Below are 7,317 nucleotides of genomic sequence, written 5' to 3' on the forward strand. Positions count from 1 at the left end.
TCCATTGTGTAGATATACCACAATTTCTGTATCCACTCCTCTGTTGAGGGACATATGGGTTGTTTCCTATGGTCACTTAATCTTTTTTCTTTTCTTTAAATGTGGAAAATTCCTTCAGAAGACAGTACCCCGAGCATGCATATGGATGCTGACTTAAATAGCTATCCTGTGAAATTGTTAATGGGAATGTGATTTCATTCATAATGGGGAAATAAGGATTGTTTATTGTGTGTTGTACCTATGTGGTATTAGGCTCTGGGGGGGGTAAATCATTGGTGGGGAAGTAGACTTTTCTGCCTTGCTAAAATATAGATAGTTCAAGATGGTACTATTCTTTTTTAATTTTTTTTTTTGGTTTTTTTTTTTTTTTTGGTTTTTCGAGACAGACTTTCTCTGTATAGCCCTGGCTGTCCTGGAGCTCACTTTGTAGACCAGGCTGGCCTTGAAGTCAGAAATCTGCCTGCCTCTGGCTCCCAAGTGCTGGGATTAAAGGTGTGCACCACCACTGCCCAGCTAAAATTTCTTAATACTAATACATACTATGGGACCCATGTCACAAACATGTTCACTGTTGAATTGATTCTGTCCATTAAGCTTTATGTAGATCCTGGGTATTTAAGTCAAGTTTTCAGATTTACATGTCAAGCTCCTTTATCTGGCATCTCACCAACCAAAGACAGAATCCTGAATAGTAAACATGACATAAAAACAATAACTGTACCTGAACATTACTTTCAAATTACAAATAAGAACAAACACAGATTCTCTTTTTTTTTCAAAGAGGAAATAATAGCTCTACAAGTTCAAAATAAGTTCATTTTTCTTTTATCTTCTTATATAATGAACATCTTTAAATTTTTATAATTAAACAAAATAAAGAACAATTGTTTAATTAGTATTTAAATTAACAGAATTTACCAAAAAGTATATTTGGAATCATGCATGTTAACATATCATATCCAGTTGCACATAGTAGACATTTTGCTAAGGTCAGCATATTTGCATGGGTGATCAAAACGAGGCACAGTTTTGTTCTACTTATTTTCTGTACATGTTCATGTTCATGTGTGTGAGTACATGTGTATGTATAGGTCTGCTTGCACATATGTACAAGAAAGGCAATAAATCAACCTTGGATAATGTCCTCTGGGTATCAGTCGCCTTTTTTGTTAAACTGTCTGAGCTTCATCAGACTGCTCAGTCAGGAAGACCCAGGAGCCTGCAACACAAGTCAACACATCATCAATGCTAAGATTATATTCTTGTGCCACAAAGTACAGCTTTTAAATTTGCAACAGTGTTCTTATTTCTGTGTGTGTGTGTATTCATGAATCATATCATTCATTTGGAGGTCTAAGGACAACCTATGAGACTCAATTTTATTCTTCCAACATATAGTCAAGGGACTAAACTCAGGTCCTTAAGCTTGGCAGCAATGGCCTTTAGCCGTTAAGTCATTTCATTTTGTTTCTCACCTTTATGTTAACTCTGGTCATAATGTTCATCCCAAGGCACTTTGCCAACTGAGATGTCTCCCTCCCCCTTGTTCCTTTTTCTTATAATACATAGATGTGTATAAGTACTAAATGTAAACTTTTACAAAGAAATAATCCTTCCCACATCCAACACTGGAAGCATTGCTGATACTTTACACATCTTTTATTTCAAGATACAAATATACTTGTCTTGATCACTTTACTCTTAGAACCATAGTGGCAGTGATTTAAAATTGAAATGAATTATTTTGAGATAGGCAGAATAATCATGACTTTTTTATTCTGAGAGTCAAATTTCCCATTTGGAATCAAATTGTAACATAGTTATGTAAGTAACAGAAGGGAAATTAAAAGACAAGACAGGAGATAGAAAATTCTGTCCGCACTTGATAGTGTTCAAGGGCCTACTGCTTTCAAATGAAGAAACTATTCTTTGAAGGTCCTTAAAATGCTGTTACTGGGGAAGGGGAACTTGTGCTCATCTTCTGTTCTTTCTAAAGACCTAGTGAACGAGGTAATGCAATTATGCTCATCAATGGGAACTAACATGTGAGGTAGTTGTGAGGTAACAGGAAGCCAATTCAGCATTTATCACTTCTTAGACAGGGTCCTAGGTGAAGGTGAAGCACCACAGGGGCATACCACAGTGAAAGCGATGCATCCTGCCTATATGAACTTACAGCAAAGGTGAGAAGAAATGCCAGTGTTCTTAAATACAATCATAAAGATAGGTGTTATGACAGACAACAAGGGGCTCTGTAATGCATGATGCCTAGGAATGTTGGGACTTCTAAGTTGGGTTCAATTTTCTGATCAGAATTGTCACACAGTAAAAGTGAAGTGAAGTTTTTCCTTCCAAAACCCATTCCTTGGTCTCCAGGAACTTTCACAGGTGACTTCTCATGCTTTCCAGTCTCATGGGACACAGAGGTCTTTATACAAACTGTTACCACTACGGTCCCTCACTAGAATTGTGATAGCATATCTGTTCGGCACAGATGGTAGGGATTCCAAGAAATGGAGTGGAATTCCTAGGCCAAGCAATTCCTAGGCCGAGAAGAGAAAGGAGAACTGCTTTTCCCTGCAAAACATCCATGCAATGCTCCTTGATGTGACAGTGTAGAAAGAAATGGGATAGAGGTACCAGGCTAAAGAGGTCAGCAAGAGCCACTAGCCTAAGACTAGACGCTAAAACTTACTAATATATTCTAACACATGTTCCCTGAAATGGACCAAAAACAAACTAGTTGCCTTCACTTAGTGAGACTTTCAAGCATCCTTCCTGCCTCCTTAAAACACTGTAGGAATTTTACATCTTCATTTTTCACACTGAGGCCTAGGGATGAGACCTGGTAACTTGAAGCCTAAGGAAGTCTTTCATTCTGTGAAAGATAACTGCTTTGCAAGGCCATGTTTCTGTCCTGGGATTTTGGGTTCTCTCTATATGTTAGTTTCTCACTGTTGTCACCAGATAGCTGACAGAAGCACCTCCATGGATGAAGGATTCATTTGGCACCAGTTTGATACTGTATGCTACCATGGTGGGAACAGGAGGGAACTAGCCAGTTTACCTTGGCAGTTGGAAAGCAGAGACATGAGTGCTGGAAACCAGGTGGTTTCATCATCCCTTGTTTACTGCAAGAACCCAGCTTGGGTATCTCCTCACTCTTCTTTTAACTGTTCAGAAGCATTTTCATAGATGTACTAAGAGGTGTGTTTCCATCGTGACTCTAGATCCTCTCAGTTGAGCAGTGAGGGTTAACTATAGTACCATCTCTGTCACTTTTCCTTCCTCTTCATTTCCACTGGTTTATGGCCTGAGATGTCAGGCCTAGAGAAGAGTGCAGTCAGAATATGTGCGACACATTCCAGTCCTGCCCCAGCAACTGGGAGAACTTGCTTTTCCCTAAGGAATGCTGTGGCCCCTGTTCTTGCTCTCTGGTTGGTCCCGTTGTCCTGGCATCCTACACAGGAGTGAAGCCCGTCTTGGCATCCTACCCTCCTCTACATAGGAGTGAAGCCCGCAGATTACTTTCTGCTGCGGTCTGTCAAAACCAAGCTTTTCTCCATCATCCCTCAATTTAGAGACAACATCTTTACTCTGTTCTCATAGTTGGAAGCACCAGCTGCTTCACACTGGTACTCTGATGGATACTGATATCCATTATATATTTTACACTCAATATGTCAGAACAATACTTCACCATACTCTGTACTTGCCAAGCTTTTACATCCTCTCAGTTGTGGCTATTCCCTTTCACCAGTTGTCAGCCTCTAAACCTCAGAGCACATCTTGCCTGTTGCCCACTTCCTCTTGTGAACCGCACAGAATTACTAAGGAAATTACATTGGCTCTACTTTCAAAATATAGCCTGAAGCTTGTCCTGTCTCATCTCTCCAGTGGTTGGACACAAGTTCTAGCTTTGGTTAATATTTTCTGTTGCCCAGATTAGTGTATTGCTGTTTCAGTGGCCTCTTGTTTCCAGTGCCCCGTTCAGCCAGTTGTGTGACTGACTTCAAATAGATTGTGGTAGACCTCTTGTTGGGTCCCAACAAAAAATGGGGTCCCTGCAGAGGTAAGCAGGTTACATTTCAACCCTCTTACTCTTGGCCATATCAGCTAGAGAATAATGAAGTCCCTCCAGCAATCTCATGCCTGAATGTTCTTTCACATCATCTAGACCCATTCTGACCACCCTATGTAAATGTAGCTCATCCCTTGCTACTTTCGCTACTGATCTTCAACCTTATCTTTCCATTTTCTCTCTCTCAGTATGACCATTCTCTAGTGTGCTTTGTGTTTCACTTATCTCAATGTGCTTGTATCAGTTACTTCTCTCATTGTTGTGACAAAACATCTCTCCATCAGAACTCCAGAAAGGAAAGGTTTATTTTGGCTAACAGTATGAGGACACTGTTATTGAAGGGAAGGGGTGGCTTGTGAGGCTGCTGGTCATATTGCACTCCTAGTAAAGAACCAGAGGGCAATGCTGATGTTGAACTCACTTCCTCCTCTTTAATCATCCCAGAGTCCCAGAGCATGAGATGGTGCTGCTTATATATAGGATGTGTCCTTTCTTTCACCTCAATCAATCCAGTCTACAAACTCCTTCATAGGCATGCCCATAAGTTTATCTGCTAAGAAATATTAGATCTCCTTGATTTCACAGAGCACATTAGATATTACCCTACAAATTACCAAATGTAAAAGAGCTTAGAAAAGAAGAAACATTGTTCCCTGGGTTCAGAGCACATTAGAAATCAAGGAGGTGGTAGAGCCATGGTATTTTCAGATGTAGTGAAGGAGCATACCTCTTCCTTCTTGTTTCTGGTAGTTCTAGACCTTCTGTGACTTGCAGAAGTCTATCGTTAATCTTTCCTTCTGTCCTCCCTCATCTGCCTTCTTTTTGTCTAAGTGGATCAAGGGATGGCATGTTCCCATTCCTACAATACCTCACTGTAACCTGACTAAATCTTCATTCCCAAATCTATATGAATTCTATATGGAATGTTTCCAAATGATCTCTCTCTCTCTCTCTCTCTCTCTCTCTCTCTCTCTCTCTCTCTCTCTCTCTCTGTGTGTGTGTGTGTATGTGTGTGTATATTCTATATATGAGTATATGTTCTTATATTTTTGTATTTGTGTTTGTTCCCCTGTGTATCTTAATAGTAGAAGTCAACATAATATATTGCCATAATATATTGTCCTCAATCACATTTAGTCTTATTGGACTTATAGATCACCAATTCAGATAGACTACAATTGTAGAGTACCAGTTTAACAGGCAATCAAGTCCCAAGGATTCGCCTGTCTCTACATCCTGTGCTGGGATTATTGATGAGCAATGCCTGGCCTAAGTTGAATGAGGATACTAGAAATTGAAGTCAGAACCTCATGTGTATGTACAAGAATTTCATACACTGAACAAATGAACTCCCAACATATGTATTTGAGGGTTGCTCAATTGAACCAGTCACATCCAGTTGATAATGTTTAAATCCACTGTTCATACTTGGTTTTAAAGACAAAGTAGGGATTTTTAAACTGGTATTTCTGCTTTTTATTAACATTGTATGTCTAAGCATGCAAGGCTGTGTGAGAAAAAAGGGGTACTCAATAGGCATTTTGTGAATGGAAGAGAAAATCTGAATAATAGTCTATTTTAAGAATTAATGTGCCAGTGGTGGTGGTGGCATACAACTTTAATGCCAGCACTTGGGAGGCAGAGGCAGGTGGATTTCTGAGTTCAAGGCCAGCCTGGTCTACAGAGTGAGTTTCAGGACAGCCAGAACTCTAGATGATACCTTGGACACTCTGTCTCATCTTGTGGGGGAAAAAAACCAATTAAGTACATTAAGATTTAGAAAAACACAAAGCTACTGACCCAATCATTTGGCAAATCCTACCTCACTGAATACTCAAGGGAGCCATGTTTTATTTTAATGATGGCTTTTCTTTATTTTATAGCCTATCCATAAAGTTTAAATCTGAGAAGTAGCCTCTGCCATCTACTGACATACATGTGATACAACAAGTACACTTGCAATACATCTAGGGGCAATTAATATAACATTTTAACATGATAGTTAATAAGAAAACTATATGTGCATGAGGTGTGAGGCATTAAATTCTTGACTTGACCTCTCCAAATAAGGGACAGTAACCCAGAATGAGAAGCCAAATATTCTTATTTCAGGGATTTTATCATAGTAACAGAATTGAAAGTAGGACGAGACTTTTCTCCATTTTTGGCACAATGAGAAAATTAATATATGGGTCAAAGACGCTATTCACAGTGTCCTAATTCATAAGATATTGTTTAGAAACTATGGAAAAATCCTAAAGGCCTTGAGTCATGACTGAAAGTATACCCACACAAATAGACAAATGAGCAAGTTATTGAAAGGCATTTCTAGAAAAAAAACTCAAAATTATAAAAAGCAAATTAAATGGGCTCAGCCATACTGCAAATCAATAATGCATATCTAAACAGCAAGAATTTACTTGGCATTTATTACCCTGAGACGAAGCACAAAACTGTGTAAGATCAGGAATAGGCATAGGCTGAAGAGACAGTTGTCAGAGACAAGAGACTGAAATTACCTGACACCATGAACAGGGAGTTAAGATGATTTGAAAAGAGATTGCCATGGAACTCATTTAGGAATGGTGAATGCAGCTTTTTCTGTGTGTGTTGTGCTTAGATAGGTATAAACCACATATACTCTATGTACTGGCATTACCCAGTGATGATCCTGGGGTTAGAGACTGAAATGCAGGAGCTATTCTCTCTCACAATTAATTTGCCCAGCCCTCAAATCATTGAAAGTTGTCTTATAGACTAGATGTAAAAGAAGGAAACATAATCCATTGAAGTATGGATCACAAAAATGAAGTTGTAGGACTGGAGAGATAGCTCAGTGTTTAAGAGTACTTGGTGCTCATCCAGGAAACATAAATTCATGGGTAGTGGGACATCTCTTCTGGAGACCATAAGTAGTGACACAAAAATAGATACATATGCATGAACACATACATACATGTACAAAAACAACATACACTCAAATAGAAACAGATAGACAGACTGATTGATGAATATACACAAATGTACACAAACACACATACAGGGAAATATGCTCCTAAAACAAACAAACAAACAAACAAAAACACATACAAAAACATAGACAAGTGAACAGCTAGTGAGCCAGCCAGGCAGATCCAAAGACAGACAGACACACAAACACAGATACACACAGGAAGACATACACACTTCAAGCATTCTCTCTCTCTCTCTCTCTCTCTCTCTCTCTCTCTCTCTCT

General features: G+C 39.1%; 1 protein-coding gene and 1 pseudogene across 4 annotated transcripts in view; one reads left to right on the plus strand and one right to left on the minus strand.

The window, feature by feature from the left end:
* Cntnap5 (contactin associated protein family member 5) overlaps nucleotides 1-7,317 on the plus strand; it is a 910,241-nt gene that overhangs the window by 167,650 nt on the left and 735,274 nt on the right. The gene's annotated exons all lie outside the window — the stretch shown is intronic.
* Nucleotides 5,982-6,059, minus strand: LOC116072303 (annotated as a pseudogene).

The sequence above is a fragment of the Mastomys coucha genome, unplaced genomic scaffold (genome assembly GCF_008632895.1).
Source record: "Mastomys coucha isolate ucsf_1 unplaced genomic scaffold, UCSF_Mcou_1 pScaffold1, whole genome shotgun sequence".
NCBI lineage: Eukaryota > Metazoa > Chordata > Mammalia > Rodentia > Muridae > Mastomys > Mastomys coucha.